At 32.8% G+C, this 18666-nt stretch overlaps 1 pseudogene; it reads left to right on the forward strand.

Moving 5' to 3' along the window:
* Nucleotides 1-6564: 6564 nt before the first annotated feature.
* On the forward strand, nt 6565-6942 carry LOC150108007 (cyclin-dependent kinases regulatory subunit pseudogene; annotated as a pseudogene).
* The last annotated feature ends 11724 nt before the right edge of the window (nt 6943-18666 follow it).

Consider the following 18666-nt stretch of genomic DNA (forward strand, 5'->3'; position numbering starts at 1 on the left):
TACCTCATCCTTCTATATATCTCTTTGAGAACGAGTTATAGGATTTTTCTAATTAACTCTAAATGTTATAATAAAATAGGCATCTCCTTTATGAAATGCATTTTTTTTCTGTTGAACAGATTCTACAACAATTTTCTGTATAGCTGAAAATCTGTCAACACTTGGCTTTTCCAATATGCTCTTCAGAATTCAGGATGGAATAGAAGAACTTATTGATATTTACAGTCCTTTTTTAGATATCCCGAAGTATTATTCTTTAAATATTCAGAAAATGCTATTGGTTTGCCTTACCACCAATGAAGAAGAAGCCTTGAAATATTTAAATCAAGTAAGTTTAAAACTTTCCTTCATTAAAATGAATAAGTGGAATTTAGAATGATATCCGGGACTGAATTATTTCATATGCTTTGATGTTACAGTGTTGTGTATTGTGTGAATATATGAATATTGTGCGAATAATAGATTTCTGTCGTGTCTTCTAACTGCATGGACATACCTATGTAGTAACAACAACAATTTGTAAGATAGAAAGAAAACCAGACACAAGCTGTCTGCGTCGTTAAAATGAAAAACATTAAAAAATAATAAATAAATAAAATCCAGAACACCAGATAACTTGCAATTACAAAATATTACTAAGTCAAATCTCGATCGTTTTCATTTCAATCATTTACTGCAACACTGAGAATTAGTCATAAATATTCTAACCATATATACACAGACAGTCATTTACAAGTCATTCACAAATGGTCTCATAAAATTATAAGGACTTAAAGAAATCTAACATGAAAATTAAAAGTATCCGCAATTATGAAAAGGGATCAATATTTTATACACATACCGGTCACTGAATTAGATATTTGTATTTTACGCATAGGCATGCGGGTGCCAATACTGATTATCTTCAATTCCCTGTGGGTCGGGAACGAACAGCTTTTATTAAATGCTTCGGGCAATGCTTCTCGTTTGGGCAATTCGCTTTACATACAGTACATTTACTTCAAGAAAGTCTTCATATTATTTACACACTCCTTTATTAGTAGCATCATTCAGTTCCCTATTCAGTTTTCTACTTATTGTATTTCGCAGGTTCCTGTTTCTCTGAAATATTTCATGAGATGGTTCGTTTTTGTGGACACGAGGAAGAATGACTCTGATTTATCAATTCGATTCTACAACTCTCTGGCTGGAATTTATTATGCTGTATTTGTTTCGCATCATTCTTCCAATGAAGATGGAGAAAGAAATCAAGTAAGTAAAAGAATTTTAAAATTTATAATCTTCGAAGAGCATATCCACTTTTCGAATAATAAAAAATTACAATTTAACAGTTTATTTATTTTATGTATATTTATATTTATTATTTATTATTTTTTATTTTATAATATTTTTATTTATTATATTAAATTAAAATCATTTAAATTAATTATTAATTTAATGTAATAAACAATACAGTTAACTATTGACTTTAGTGACTATTAAAACTATTTCATAAGCTGAAAACTGAATAATTTTCAATTAAACTATTAACTCTTTCGATTAATAGTTTAAAAGTGAATTTAACTATTAATTATTACAGTTTTAATTAAATTATTTATTATTACAGTTTTAATTAAATTATTAATTATTTCAGTTTCAACTGAACTATCATTTCAGCTAAACTAAGAAATATTTCAGTTTCAGTTAAACTATTAATTGTATCACAGATGAACTAAAAATTTAATAGTTCTCAGTTAACTATTCAAATATTTATCTATTCATAGTAAAAAAGATTTATGACAATTTAACGTCATTGCTGGGCCTATTATTCATGCCAGATTCTGCTAGTAGGATTCTGTATATGACTTCTCATAAGGAGTAAACAAAACAATTCATTAAATTAATCCCTTTTCAAGAATGCTGGTCAGTAATAATATCTTACCGGATGTTAGATGATCGCATAATTTGTTTTCTTTCAAAAATAAAATTTTTTTTTAAACAAATTTTTACTCCAGTTTAGGGTTTGGGATTTTGATTCCTTAATTTTGTATATAAGCTTTTGTGCTTATATTTAGCTTACTTAATCCTCATTTCGTTATAGTCGTCTAGGTTGGCAGCCTGGACAGTTTATCATCTTACGAACCTCTTACTCATGGGGGTACGATTGAATTCAACTTCCGAATAGTTTTTGTTTTTTTTCTTTATTTGTTTTGAACTTTCTGGAAGAGAAACTACGCAGACATGGAATGCAAATAAATAATTTACAAGCAGACGTTTCGCTAGCTTAACAATGACAACAAACTAAAATGGCCTAGATAATAAGGACAGTCTATGTCGGGGCGACATTGTCTCTGTCTTCGTGGTGATTCTTTTGGTAATGATGATAAGTAAATAGTGCGGTGCACCAAAATCTATGCGAAACCATACTATCCGTTCTGTTTTGTTTCATCGGGTTATGATGAACTTGCGTTTCCAGTAACATTCCCTCCGATTTCAACTAGGATTTGTGAAGTAGCCTGGCTTTCTTCCATTTTAAGAAGTGGTCTGTGTCTAAGCAATTTTTTTAAGATAGTCCACTTTTGGTCTACATTCCGGATGTATTTTTTATGTTCTTTTTTTCATGACAAACGTCTTCCGTCCTGCCTATGCAAAATATTGATTTCCACACTGGCAGAGGATGGCATAGACTCCTGGGAAGGAGAGGGTACAGGTATTATTTGATTGACCTTAGAAAGGTAGATATTTTCTTTAGATGTTTCTATACTGTTCTGAATCTTTGTCGTTTCAGGAGGCAGCCCTTTTTATCTGTTACGCCTTTGATATAAGGTAAATATATAATATATGTATATTCTGAAATGAAGAGACAAAATGATTCAGGTCGGCGTTGCAAAATTTCTAAAAATGAAGCGGATAATAAATCCAGCATTATTTCAAAGCCGAGTACAAAATCACTAAGGGTTTCGTATGAAATTTGACCAGAGTGCTTACGAGAACACATTCGCCGGCATTCACGAGTTGACCTAGCCGATCCTAATAGGTGACAAGACCGCTATCAAGCGTCCCTATATTCACCTCTTGTTGGTCCATTTTGATAAAGTTTCACTGGTCTGACAGCTGTTTCAAACTTATTGGTTCATTCTCAGAGACCAGTGTTTAAGTAAAGGGTCTTTCTAAAAATTAATTGATACACGCAGACCACTCAAAACGAGCAACCGAAGGATCGTCCAACTCAGTATTGGTTCCACTCAGTGATGACAGGCCCACCCTACCGCTCATATTCCATGAAAAAGCATCCAGATAAGGCCTCACACGGGACATGCCGTAAAATACTTTCCCCGGAGACTCAAATACCTTTCTCATGGCAATTCCCCCCGAAATCTAAGCCCCCTTCACCCGGAGCGAATTTTTAAGTAAAATCCATCGCTAAAAATTAGGGCCATCCCCCAGATCATTCCCTATGAGTGACCGAAAGCTTGTTCAACCCAGAGCCGGTTCCACCTAGTGATAGGCTCATCCCACCACTAAGCAGAACCACTCATATTCCAGGGAAAAGCACCCACCGACACAGCCCCATACGGACCACGCTGGAAAGCACTTTCCCGGAGACTCAATATGCTCTCTCAAGACAAATCCCCCGATATCTAAACCTCGGTGTTTAAGTACAAGGGCCTTTCTAAAAATTAGATGATCCCCTGAACAACTCCATACGAGTGACCGAAAGATCGTCCAACTCAGCATTGGTTCCACTCAGTCACAGACTCACTCTACCACTGAACAGAACCTCTCATATTAAAGGGAAAGCTTTTCACTGGAATATGGGCGGTTCTGCTCAGTGATAGGATGAGTCTCTCGCTTAGTCGAACCAACGCTGGGCAAAACTATCTTTCGGTCACTAGCAGGGAGTGGTCCTGGGGATCGCCTAATTTTTTGAGGAGCTTTACTTAAACACTGGTCTCTGAGAATGAACCAATAAGTTCGAAACAGCTGTTAGGCCAGTGAAACCTTATCAAAATGGATCAATAGGAGGTGAATATAAGGACGTTTGATAGCGGTCGTGTCACCTATTAAGTCCGGTTAGGGAAACTTGTAAACGCTGGCGAATGTATTCCCGTATACGCTGTCTGTTCAAATTTCATATGAATTTCTCATAGTTCCAGTATTCGGTTTTGAAATAATATTGGATTTAATATCCACTTAACTTTTACAAATATGTATATTCTGTTTCTTAGGGATTCTTGTTATGGAGTTTTGAATGTTACTGTTCGTTTTTATCCAGGATATTTTGGTTTGTTGTCTTCTATTAGCATTGTGTTAAATTGCCTTTGATTATGCCATCTTCACCGAGAGAAATGTCACCTTGGAATAATTAATTTGAGCTGTTGAGCTGTTAACTTATTTATTTGCATCACATGAGTTCCAGTAACTTCGATGTTAATAATAGCAACAGGTACGAAAATTGTATTAGTTAGATAATTTTCATCACCCTGTGTGTGACTTCCCCGCTGCTTACTAGAGGCACAAAGTGATTTGACCTTTAGAAACTAAGAAAGTTTCTAAAGGTCAAAAGCAATATTTATCTGGTATGGAACCCATGATAAATTATATCTTATAGGTTTACACCCTATCATGGTTTGGAAGAATATAAAAATTATAAAAGTCTAAATCTCTTGAATCTCTCCTCGAATAATTCTAACAACATATACAAATAATTTTGTATATGTTGTTAGAATTGTTACAAATACAAAATACAACATATAAGAAATTATTCTTTATATAAATTATATAAATAATAATTTATATAATTTATGGAAATAACATACAAAGAATAATGCTAACACATCATACAAATAATATACAAAGAATAAATCGAATACTTCATACAAATAGAGTAAGTGTGCTTAAATTATTACTAGATAATACAACTTTGTGGAACATTTTTTCGAAAGTTCATGTAATAGTTTATATAATGGTGCAACAATCATATAAGTGTTTAAATCAACTTACATTCGACGATGTTTGCTAAGTGAAAACATTTTATTTTCATGTTTGGATTTTTTAAATGTTATTTTCTCTTCAATTACAAAATATACTATTTAATATTAAGTAGGTTCTTTTAATTTCATTATTTAAATATATTGCTAATATGCTGTAGACATATCCTAATGTTTTTATGAATAATTAAGTCCATTTATTTATTTAATCATTCATTTTTTTTTTAGTTTTTAGTAAACAAGAATGATTCTCTAAGTGTCAAAAAAGACGATGTATATTATATACGATGGTACAGAAGACCGTGCTATCCAGCGAATTCGATGAACGTTACTACAAATTTTATAATTAGAAAAAGGTTCTTTTCCCTAAAATACACCATGTTTTACCAATGTAATAATTTCGGAAAAGCTGTCGTAAATATTGCATCCAAACAAGTAAGAGAACTTTTAACTTTCATTCTTTTAATTTGTAATAATCTTTTGAAAAATGGCGTTTTACTGTTTACAATGAAACTTCCTAATTAAACATATTACAAACATATTAATGCAACTAAGCATGATATCAAATTACATGCTCGTATTATGTGCACACTAAAGCTTTATGTATGTATGAGCTCTTAATCTCGTACACACATACATAAAGTTCTAATTAGATCATTCCATTGAAACATTCATATTCTTTTCACTCAGCATAATAACTGGCCCTCTCCTATCAACAATTGAACAACTTGATTTATAGAAAAAAAGACAGAAGAATGATAATATACATATCAAAGTGTATTAGAATCACTTCAAAGGAATGCTGCATTTATTTAAAAAGTTGGTTTTCATCTGAAATACAGAATTAATCACTATATCAAAGGTTTCGACTAAGATTCAATTAAGAATTGAAGGTTGAAATATGTTAGCTTGAGGTGGAATGTGTGGAATGGTATTGTTTTCTTAACATCTTCATCAGTTTTTACATTGCCATATGCTTTAATAACCTTCCGGAAGCTTCTCTAGTTTGTCGATGTTATAATTGTCTATAACAGCACGTGTAATATTTTGATCCATGAGGAAGTTAAATGGCGAAATGATGTCACATTTTATGAACACAGTGTACCATATTATAAATCTGAATGTTAGAGCTCCACAGCGTACTAGCAGATCAATCAACTAATTCATCTTAAATAGACTTCTGCGGAATGTATTCGACAAGCGAATTAATCCATTGTTTAAGTTAAGGGATATTACATCCCATATCGTTTCTTAGCCGAATAAGAAACTCAAAGAGTTTCATGCCGAATATAGTAGAAACTATATAAAGTTCGGCGATTCCAAGCGTAAGCAAATACCTGGATACTGCAGCAACTGACCCTAAAGGTAGTGCAAGCTGAGGCAACTGATGTCTAAGGTGGAGCAAGATCCGATCACTATTCTTGATATTTACCCATAATGTGAACTTAGCTCCTAGGAGCCTATGGTCTACATTATTATTATTATTATTATTATTATTATTATTATTATTATTATTATTATTATTATTATTATTATTATTATTATTTGTGTGATTAAAAGTGTCAAATCGTAAACTTAGCGCCAACGTTTAAACACGATACCCAATGAAACGACTGGAGGACAATAGTTGAGTAAGAACTTTTGGTTAAAAGGTTCATTCAAATGAAAAGATGCCGCTGAAGGATATCTATTATTCAGATAAATATTATGATGATATGTACGAATATAGGCATGTTATGTTACCTAAGAATGTTGCAAAAATGATACCTAGAAGTCATCTCATGACAGAAGCTGAATGGAGAGGGTTAGGAATTCAGCAGAACCAAGGTTGGATTCATTATATGATTCATGAACCAGAACCTCATATACTGCTTTTCCGAAGACCAATTCAAGGGAAAGCACCCAGTCAAGAAGATCAAGTTAAAGACGATCAAAATGAATGACTTGTAGTAAATTAAATCCTGAAGGTGTGTAAATAATCAGATTTACATTTTATGTAATTTTTATTTAAACCATTTGTAAATGTAAATTTTATATTGGTTTAAATGTCATCCAAATTTGGAACAGGCAAAAAGTCAATGTAAAAACTACTCATTTTGTCTTCAGTAAATATAGATATTATTTATTCTTTTGAGTTTTTTGCATGTTTTAAATTAGAGATTGTGCTATATGTAAGTAATATTGACAAATAATCTTAAATCACACTGTTGATACTTCATGATATACACGATATTAGAACAATGTGTATGTTACAATCATGTGTTACAGTTCATTATTCTTTTGAAATGTTAATCTTGTTCATTGCAGTATAATTGTAAAATTATTTATCTACTATAATTAATAAAAGCACATGAATAGTTAATGTTAAGATCAGTTTGGTCTTATGCCAGTATTGTCACGTTTTGAAATTGCGAAGGATAAATTTATAGAATAAAGAAAAAAAAAAAGAAAAAAAAATTATTATTATTATTATTATTACTACGGGCAACTCCAGGGCGTCATTAGACTCATTGAGGGAGGCCCCAAATCATATTCATCACAACTTTTCGACATTCATACAGTATCTATCATACCTCGCCTTAAACTCATTCACTGTCACAGCATCCACCACAGACTCTGAAACCGCATTCCACTCATTCACCACTCTAAAAGTAAAGAGCCCAGCAATAACACCTTTACTAACCACACTTTTGCCCCGTTTCCATGGATGTCCCCTAGTCCTCCCACAACCAGCCATGTTCTCCGTTGTGAGAACAGGGCTGCTCTCTGTTATGAGAGAAGGTCACTACCCGACCGGTTTCAACCTTTATTGTGTGAACTTACCCATAATAGGTAAGTTTACACAATAAAGGTTCACACAATGAAATTTACCCATAATGTGAACTTAGCTCCTAGGAGCTAAGTTCACATTATGGGTAAATATCAAGAATAGTGATCGGATCTTGCTCCACCTAAGACATGAATTGCCTCAGCTTGCACTACCTTTAGGGTCAGTTGCTGCAGTATCCGGGTATTTGCTTACGCTTGGAATCGCCGAACTTTATATAGTTTCTACTATATTCGGCATGAAACTCTTTGAGTTTCTTATTCGGCTAAGAAATGATATGGGGATGTAATATCCCTTAACTTAAGCAAGTCATATATCGCCGAATTGAAGCCTTTGGCTCTTCATATATCTAAGAATTAATCCATTTTTATAAACAGGTGAGTTATAAGAGCGAATTAAACACCTACATAGGTCATAATTCCTGATATCGATTAAATGGGTTAACCAATTGAAATGGTGATAGCAGTTCACTTCTTATGTACGATAATTAAAAACAAATCTCAAATTTAACGAAGCCAAACGTACTGCTGAATGAAGTATGGTTTCTTGGAGAGGTGTGCTAAATCTTATTTACAGACATTCATTTTATACTTGGCAATATTCTCGATTTAATTCTTGATACAAACATAAGCAAACAAGTTTGCATTTAAGTGTCTTCATGCAAATTTGTTTGCTTTTTTGATAAGCAAAAGCAAACACGTTTGCATATAAGTTGTGGATGTACACAGCTAGCCTCTCCTCTATAGAGATATTAACTTCAGACCGAATTGCCTCAGTATTTCCTTAGCCTACAACAATTATTTAATTATTCATATTACATTTAAATTTAATCAAATATAATTAATACTCTTATTTCTTTGTATTTCGTTTAAAAACTTACTCCTTCTTTACAGTCGGCGAATTGGATAGAAATGGTTGTAAACGAAAAGGGTGAGCAAGTTATCACCGGAGGCACAAATGGGATAATAATGCTGATACTAGCTAAGTATCTGAATTTCAGGTACAGTTTTATTATATGGAGCATGCTGTTCCCTCATGCAATTTTTGATATTCTCGTTTAATTATTTTTATATTGAATTGGATGTTTTCTGTTAAGTAACAAGTATAATCACCCACGATATTGATTATTTAGCTGAACTTCTCTCCACAATTAACAATATACTTAGAAATTTTCAACTCACGCACTTTGCAATGAAGTGGGACAAAATTTGGTAGAATATGTTCAATAGAATAATAATGACATGCGAGAAGTCGAACAGCTATAAAGGACAATATATAGGATGTATTAAAATTACTAAAAATCATATAACAAAAGTCAATATAATGTGCTCTAAAAGGGTTATAAAACATTATTGGTCAGCTGCTGATTCTCTTTAAGTTCTATGCTGGCTTTACAATGACCACACCCCATGGTCGATATAAGGATATTTATAAGATTTTCCGTGTACAAATCCCATTCTTCCATTGCAGCAGACTTAAACTCACCTAACGATAGAAGCGGTGACTGTCAGCGAATAATTATATTCCATCGCGCATTAAACATATTTGATCGGATTTAATTCAGGTGATTGCTGGTAGCGGCACAACCACCAGACGTGAATTTGAACTCAACGGAACGTGGCATTGCCCTGGATGAATATGAAACTATTAACCCTTTCTGACCTGAATTTTTTTTTCAAGTGAAAAATTTTTTTTTCTATTTATCTTGTCTTTAGGTCTAAAAAAGCAAGAGTATTAAGTATTTTTCTGAAAAATACATTCCAGGATAGGAATTCTGACTGACTGATGCCATGGAATCAGAAGCAAATATTCAACTTCTGATCTTATACTCTATAATCCAATATATGCATATTGGATATATGCATATTATTCTACTAAGTCATAAAAACTGATACTGAAAATTTATACATATAATACATACCTGTTATTATATTTAAAAAATGGAACTACGACGTACGATACCAATTGGAATCATTCGCCACGTAATATGGGCTACGAAAGCCAAGACAATGAGTGATTCCAATTGGAATCATTAGGGCAGAAAGGGTTAAAACCATCGCACGTTTAAAACGTCGCACTCATGGATCCAAGATCTGTTCTTGGTAACGCTGTGCAGTTACCAAGTTGGAGGGACAATTTCACCAGGACGATTCCTGGTGAAAGAATATTTTTAATAGGTTTAATTTTAAATAGTACTCACTAGAAACCATAATTCCACTCCATTTCAGTGCTCTAAGTTACCTGTTCATGGCACATGACTTGCTCTGCTGTGATTTGTGATTAATGGATGGCCGCAGCAATCTCATGAGACAGTTAGAAGGCCAGCCTATGGTTCCGTCATGCTCTTAGATTTATATAGCGGTCTAGTTTGACTGACGTCGCCTTTTGGCTGCCTTGACTGGCACCTCTCGTAATAATACTGTCTCCTGAAACGGAGTATATAGTACCAAGAACACACTTTGTGATACATCAAACCACTGCATCACCTGTGCCTGTGATTGTCCAGTTTCAAATCTTCAGGAGACCAGATATCTCAAAGAATTACCTAAACGATGATGACTTACCATTCTAAAGGTACAGGGTATGGAGCTCGTCCCGTGAACAAGCCAAAAAACAGAATGATGTTGTTGTTGTTTGCAACTCGTGTTTTTATAAAAATGAGTGAATTACATTATATTATTATCTATTCAGGAATAGATCAGTTTTCTATTGGATATTGAGAAATTGCGTTGCCAAAGGTTAAAATTGTTTAATAGGAAATCGGTTTCTCTCTCCCTCTCTCTCTCTCTCCCTCTCTCTCTCTCTCTCTCTCTCTCTCTTTCTCTCTCTCTCACCTGAAGCATACAATTCACTGTGTACAGTTATTGATCTGTTTATTGATAAATATTTTGCAGATATAAAATAATCGACACACCCGATAGAAAAGGAGGAGATAAGAAAAAGAATAACTTCACTGGAATGATTGGAATGCTGTACAGACAGGTGAGCTAGTTTAAATCAATACTTCGTAAATGTTTGCAAGAAATAATAAAATAATTCTGTAGATTTTAAAGGCTGATAAGCTGGGAATATTTTCTATACATTAATGATAATAAAATGATAATTTTCAAATAAATAATCCATATTTCATAAATGAGCGGGTGATAATATTATTGGAAAACTATAGTTATCATTTATATACTTTCAAATTATTCGTATGCATATTTTAATTATCTTAAAATTCAATGAGTCACTACAATACGTTTTGAAAACAACTAAATCGAGAGATTTTAGCAGCTTCTCTGTTATTCTTTCATCTTCTAACGTCTCAGGCTGCACTTCTGTACTTTTAAAAGTGGTCTGCATAGAAATAGATTATTCTTCACATAATTTAAAAATACTATCAAACACAGCTCAATATCGTATCAATACCGTGTGATGGAGGGGAAAGATGAGATTTCATATGAGATTATTTGTCCCTCTGCATTATCTACACGTAGAATGGGTTCTGATATAGATATAAAATGTTGGATAAACATGTGGGTGCTACTGTAACCTAAAGTGGAAGACGAATTTCATTACCAGTTAAGATAGACAGTTTACTGTACTGCGAATGTGAATTGGAAAAGAAATGTTTCAGGTTTGGTTTTTAGAGCAAGTATTCTGGATCAGATAAAATTTAAATATATATTTCCACCGTTTTATCCTCCGTATATATGAAAAACGAAAGCTTAAAATTTCCATAGTCCAACGTCAGCAAGTTTCACATATATCAAAAAAACCTATTGTCAAGAACATCCTTAAGAACAAGCAATTATCTTAGTGGTATTTTTATACATATTTATGTTATCATCCACAAATTCTTCTGAATAAAATGTGAGTTAGCCAGTCTCAGAAGCAGTAGAGCGTTTTCTCCTGGAAAAACTGGGTTTTTTGTCTCACAAGCAGACAAACCGCCTCCCCCCCTCCGAATACATATTTCTATAGAAATAAAATATTTTCTCTCATGGGATACAGAAAAGAGTGGCAAGCCGACTGCATATAATTGTTTAAACCTCTAATTTGGGGACTCAACTCATTGTGATAGAAGATAATTGCACGGATAAACAGAAAGAAAGAGATGAAACGCGACCACCGCAGTTTTAAATGGGTATGACTATTTCGTGATTTATTATTGCTTTGTTCATATATTAAGCGCAATGTGTTAATTAGTCAATGAGATTTTTCTTTAATTCAAAAGAAGATTCTTCACTTTAACTGTTTTAAATGAAATATCTTTTCAGTTATATAACTATTTCATACTGATAATGTGTGTTTCATGAGATTTTTTTTTTATTTTGTTATTGTGCCAGTTGATGATTGATATCGTTTTGTATTTCAGGAAGTTGACATTACTGCAATAGCGATAAGGCTAGATGAAACGAGAGTTCTCGGTGCAGATTCCACTTTTCCATTATTCAATGATCCTGATGTTTTCATGACGAGTAGTTCCAAAAGAAAGATTTCTTCAACTGCAATAATCGAGCCGTTTTCGCTTTTAGTGAGTAATGAATATTTAAATACAGGGAGGTATTTTTTTTCTAGAATGAAAGCATTTGAGTAAAAGATGAATACACTAAACTGCATCCTAAAAATATCTCATATTGCCCATATACCACTTTCCTAAAACATACAAAAAGATTCTTTGCAACTATCGTTTATATATTTGAAAATTTGAAAATATATAAACATATTATAGTACCATTCACTAATTCTAAAACTTAACAATGCAGTGATCTTGTAACATATGCTTCTTATTAAACACCAGTTATAACCCTACAGGATTTCGATGTTTATTTTATTTGGAATGTTTTCTTTTTTTTTTCATTTTGTGGGAAAAAAAGGGGGAAAATATTTTTCCCCCCTACGTAACATTTATTTTGCTAACAGACAATCATTATGAAAATGTCAAGTCCATCTTCAACCAATACATTCATATATCTTTCTGCTCTGATCATTGTGAACAGAACAGTTCAGAATTATTTTGCAGCTAAAACCACCAGCGGTCTCTCCGCCTTTTAACTACATAATAAAAAAAGTAGATTGGGGAAAATAGATGAAATAAAAAGGAAATTTTGCCATCCTTAGTTGAAACCAACTTGCATCACTTTTCCTGCCTAGGTCTTGCTGTGCTGTTTGGCGAAGTGGTTAGCGTACCGCTCTCCAACCAACTGGCTGCGGATTCGGATATTACAGTGGGAAAAGATATTTTGGAAATGACTTTAGGCGGTACATGAATGGAATCGCCTAGTGTGAGACTTTCTCCCGTATTATTTTAGGTTTAAACAACACTGAATAAATTTCATGTTTCGTTTCCAGTGTTGCGTTTCCAGATTATATAAAAATAAATAAAATTAAAAATATACATAAAAGTCATAAAATAAAATAAAATAAATCTTTATCTCGTCCAGGATACAAACGTACTATAAGTTTCTTTTTATGATAAGAGGCTTTATACCATGTGATCCTAAGCTTCCGGTTTCTTGTCCAACGTAATTTCCTTGAAGATTTGGCTGTTGTCTCCCATCCTTTCACTTATGTACGTCTTCCCAACATTTAATCAGAAAGCCATATGAACAACTATTATAAATGCTTTGACAAGACAAATGATGATTATTTTTTATTGAAGTAATACCACCGTAATTTGGGTGAAGACAATAAGTGACACAACGTCTATGCGCATTAAATTTTCAAAAAAAAAAAAATAAATAAATAAATAAATAAATAAATAAAATCATTTGACATCATTGATCGGTGATGATACGTTTACAAAGCAAGAAATACTGAAACACCGAAATATTTTTCCCACTGCGGGCGCTCGAAATGAGTAGAAAATAAACGGGTTTTGAAACCCTCACACGAGGTAAATTATTATTATTATCATTATTATGAAAACCTCCATGGAGTCAAAGACTCATCGTAGGAGGTCCACTGTTATACACACAGTTTATCATACTGTGCCTTAAATATATTTACTGTCTCTGCACACACCACACCACACTCTCGGGCAAAGCATTCCAATCCTTCACCACTCTCCATGGAAAAAACCTGCTCCTCACTCCCTTGCTCACATCCTCCTTATACAACTTCCAGGAATGACCTATTGTACTCCTGCTATTCTCACCAATTCTGTGCAAAACCTCTCCGACATTAATCTAGTAATAACCTCTTAACAGCTTATATGTCTCAATCATATCCCCCTCCTCCTTCTATCCACCAATTTCTGCAAATTGCATTTTGTCAATCGGTCTTCATACTCTACATTCTATGTATAAATAATATACATACAATTCATGGTAAATGGAAACAACCACTTTGTGAACAAAAAGAATTGTAAACTGGTTTTTCAAGCATGCAGAAAAGTAATATTTTATTGTCCAAATAATTTATTACATTATTTATTAGACATTTTGTGAAATATTTCATAATTCTTGAAAACTTTCCTCTTTTTATATCGTGAAAAGTAATTCTGCAAAATTTAGCATGTTCCATCCCATGCCTTTTACGTGGGTGAAAATATCAAAAAGGTTAATTATATAACACAGTAATTATTCTTCGTTATTGATTCCACTTATTAATATTTCAGGTCTGGATAGTGCTTCTTATTGCTTTCCTAATATCAAGCTTATTTGCGTTTACTGTTCTTGCAATATTTAAAACAATCATTGGTAGACCAAGAGTGAGCCTTTCAGATGTTTTTTGGATTATGTTTTCACCACTGACTTCCAAAGGTAAGTTATGTTTTTCTTACTTTTGTAATAATGATAAGAATTTCTCTCTCACTTGAATTTCAAGATTATATATATATATATATATATATATATATATATATATATATATATATATATATATATATATATATATATATATATATATATATATATATATATATATATAAGTCATCTAATTTATAGTATGTTTTCTTTCTCTGCCTATAAAATTAATTGAACTTCATTCTCATTTATTTCCAGGAATGAAAACCTTCTTTAACTCAGCAGCCTTTCAGATATTTGCTTTGTTCTGGATATTATTTGCATTCATCATGGGTTCATCGTACAGCGGAAGCCTTCTATCGCATTTAACAGTATTGCAGAAGGCATCTGATATAGAAACGGTACACGAATTAGAGAAAGCATTGATAAACAACGATATAGCTTGCGGATCATTGAGAAGTTCTAGTGTTTTGTTACAAATAATGGTATGTTAATAATTAAATTGCATATTAATCTGATTCTGGAATTTTAGGTTTATCTGGAGCCCTTCTATTTCATTGATTTATTGTCGTATTGTCATAAGATTATCCCAATATATGCTGGCGTCCAAAGCCTAAGGATGCACACATTTCTGAAAATTGCAACTGCAATTCCGACGAACTGGTGATTTCAAGCCGAAAGCTGGTACACATTAAAATTTTCAAATAGCGCGCAGTGGAGGGGGGGGGGTCAGGTGGTAACACAGGCTGCGCTGAGCGAATTATGTTTAAAGGAAGCTCTTTTCGTGAAAGAAGAAAGTTGCAAATTTCTATGTCTTGAAATGTCTTAAAGACATCATCTAGATCAATGATTCTTAACCGGTGGGCAGCGGCCGCGGAAAATTTATAGAAAGTTTCTAGTTTTCATGATTTTGAAATCTCTCAGAATAATTATTTTTGGGGCTCCATATTTTACTTTGTTTCAAATTTGTATTGTTTTGTGTTAGTAATCTGAATTACGCAGTTTAATGCGGTAATTTCTTTTGTGGTGGCACCACAAGTCGACATTATGCTGCTGGCAACATTGCAAATCGAGATAGTTGCCTAGTGGACGTGTGAACGTGGGATAGGAGTGATGCTCTGAGGTTTTAAACAGTACTAGTACGAATGTATATAAATTAACGTTAAGTGCAATTACTTTTCGAAACTTTCAGTGCTGTAATACTGATTTGTTATTTCTTAAAATTTATCACCTTATAAAATGAGCAAACAAAGAATATTATTTGATTTCCTAAATATAAATACAGTAAAGTTTTTACAGTAATATTTAATAAAGTTGATTTCTGTTGTTTTTTTTTTTTGTCATTTTAATCAGAAAGTAAAACCACTATTTTAAAAAAGTTTAATTATTATTATTATTATTATTATTATTATTATTATTATTATTATTATTATTATTATTATGTTACTACAAACTAGGGGATCGCGAAAATATTTTATGATACTTAGGGGGCCGCGCCTACTAAAAAGTTAAGAACCACTGATCTAGATGATTTCAAGGGGGAAGAATTATTGGAAAGCTTGAAAGGTGTTGCAGAATTACTGATATCGTCAGAGAGTTTGGAATCTCACATGGCGCTGTATCAAGGCTATGGACAGCATTTCGAACAAATAGAATATGTTACAGTCGTTTGCTAAGAGGTCACCATGTCGCTCTTCCACGGAGCATGAAGACAGAATTTTGGTAAAAATAAAAAATTACAGTTTTTGATAAATAAAACAAAACGTAACAGAACCATCACGGCAGATCAGCTTGCAAGTCGACTTCATTCAAACATAGTTAAGCGGATATCGCGACAAACTCTGGTAGGATGTCTGGCCTATAGGGCCGAAGGTCTTATTATTATTACTAATTTTTTCAATACCATGAAAATGTGCTCGCTATGATGAGCATATTTTAATAGTATTGTATCCATAAAAATTAGACAAGACACACCAATGAGTTAATTTACTCTTTACAGATGAAAGTCGTTTAGTCTTTCCTCAGATTCCAGACAACATTTGAACTGGCGTAAATTGGTACTGTTTACCTTTGCGAGAATGTTCTGAAAGGGATAGATAAGGGGGATGCAGGGGGCATGCTTTGATTCATTATGCTTAATAGACGCACTGAGCTACAAGTGGTGGAAAGAAGGACTATGAGTAGTGAACGATGTTGCAACGAAACTTCTTTAACGTCATGTTCGATTGTTCCTTGATACTGTAGGCGAAGAATTTATTTTTATGGATAACAATGCAACAAAATCGTACAAGAGCAGTGGAGATACCTCTGAAGACCGAGGATCTTAATCGAATCGAGTGGACAGCACGCTACTCAGATTTCAATCCCATAGAACACATTTCGGAAGCAACAGGGAGACGCATTACTATTCGAAATTCTCCTCCAGAAAACAAAGACCTATCCTTGCTCTGAAGGAGGAGAGTAATTAATTGGTTAACTACGTCCATAGGAAATTTGTATCTTTTGCTAAATACGTATTTCAATTTAATTTGTACGAAATGTTTAACACTTTTTGTGTAATATAATTTATTAGTATGATGGCAATAAATTCATGTCCACATTTGGCTGTTTTCAGAAACATTTTTTCATACAGAGGTAAAAATATAGTCTGTGTCCTTACATTTTGGACACCAGTGCAGTCAACGTTTCATATATCGCTTATTTAAATATGTCTGTCATAAAGATGTACATTACAGACGACTGAAATCCGAAGTGAATTTAGAAGCATTTTTCTAGAAGTTAACTTCTAATATCTAGTTTCCAATATTAGTTAAGTAATAGAATACTTAACGCCATTTAGTTTATAATGGCGTTATGTATTCCACTTGCCTTTAAATTGGTGCAATAAAATTGAAACCATCAAGGAAAAACTGATTTATTTTATCAATTTAATCAGAAAGTTTTGCGGATGCAAAATCCAAAATTAGTTTTTAAATTCTTTCTTTCTTTCTTTCTTGTCAGATCATTAAATCCAATATTGGCCTGGTATATTAAAACAATATTCTATGTCATCATAATATCAGTTTCTGATAGGAACCGTGTTCCATGCAAAAATTTAACATAAATGCCAGCTCAAGAATTCTACACTTCATGAATCATATCCGTTATGTGTATGGTTAACAGTTATAACTATAACATATTTATATCTAATAATCTGAACGTAAGAAATCATGATGAAAAGCACTGTAACATATTCTATACAGAAAGTGTGTTTTAGCAAAAATGATATATTATATTACCCCAGGAAGTTCATCAGCCTTTGTTCTATTCCAAACATCATTTGCCCTGAACTTCTGTAAGAAATAGCTTAAGGATAACATTTTATGCCTATGTGTAAAGCATCAATGGGGTGCCAAAGGAGAACTCGATTCAAAACAAAAAGTTATCAACATATTTGGCTCATTAATGATATTTATAAAAAAATTGATACACAGAAAAAATAGAAGATTAAGAATATACGATGCTTAAGAAAATTCTGTTATATTTTATTGATAGGAAATAAATTCAAAGACTTCGCAAATGGGAATTTAAAAAAAAAAAATTATTTTTATTTTTATTTTTTAGTTTCTTTACGGTCAAATTTCAACTGTAGCACAGTGACCGATTCATTTTTCACTTTAATAAAATCACTGTAATAATTTGGTGTTACTTTAACTATTCGGTATTATTCTCAGCTTATAATGAACATCTGAGTTATGTAAAAGGATTGAAATTTTAATTCATTTTGCTTTTTTGTTCTCCTGTTTTCTGTGTTTTCTAACAGAGATCGGAATCTGGTGTTTTCAAGCTCATCAAAGAAGGCATTAAACGAGATCGTTCGCTTGTAGTAAATCGACTTGAAGAAGGTGTATCAAAAACTGTCAGAGAGAAGTACTGTTTCCTATTTGGAAAAGGTGCAATAGAGACAATTGCTCATTCAAAGGGACGGAAGAATTTCTTCATATCGCAGGACAGTTTCTCGCATTCAATAGGAAGCCATTTCATAATAAAGGGTCATCCATGCAGAGAGAACATAGGAAACATGTAAGTAGTTCTGACCTTCATCTGTATCGCATTTTTATGAAGATCCCAAAGACTTCTTTCATGTATATATATATAT

Source organism: Typopeltis vanoorti, chromosome 3 (assembly GCF_054136105.1).
Source record: "Typopeltis vanoorti isolate ZY-2024b chromosome 3, IOZ_Tvanoo_1.0, whole genome shotgun sequence".
Lineage (NCBI taxonomy): Eukaryota > Metazoa > Arthropoda > Arachnida > Uropygi > Thelyphonidae > Typopeltis > Typopeltis vanoorti.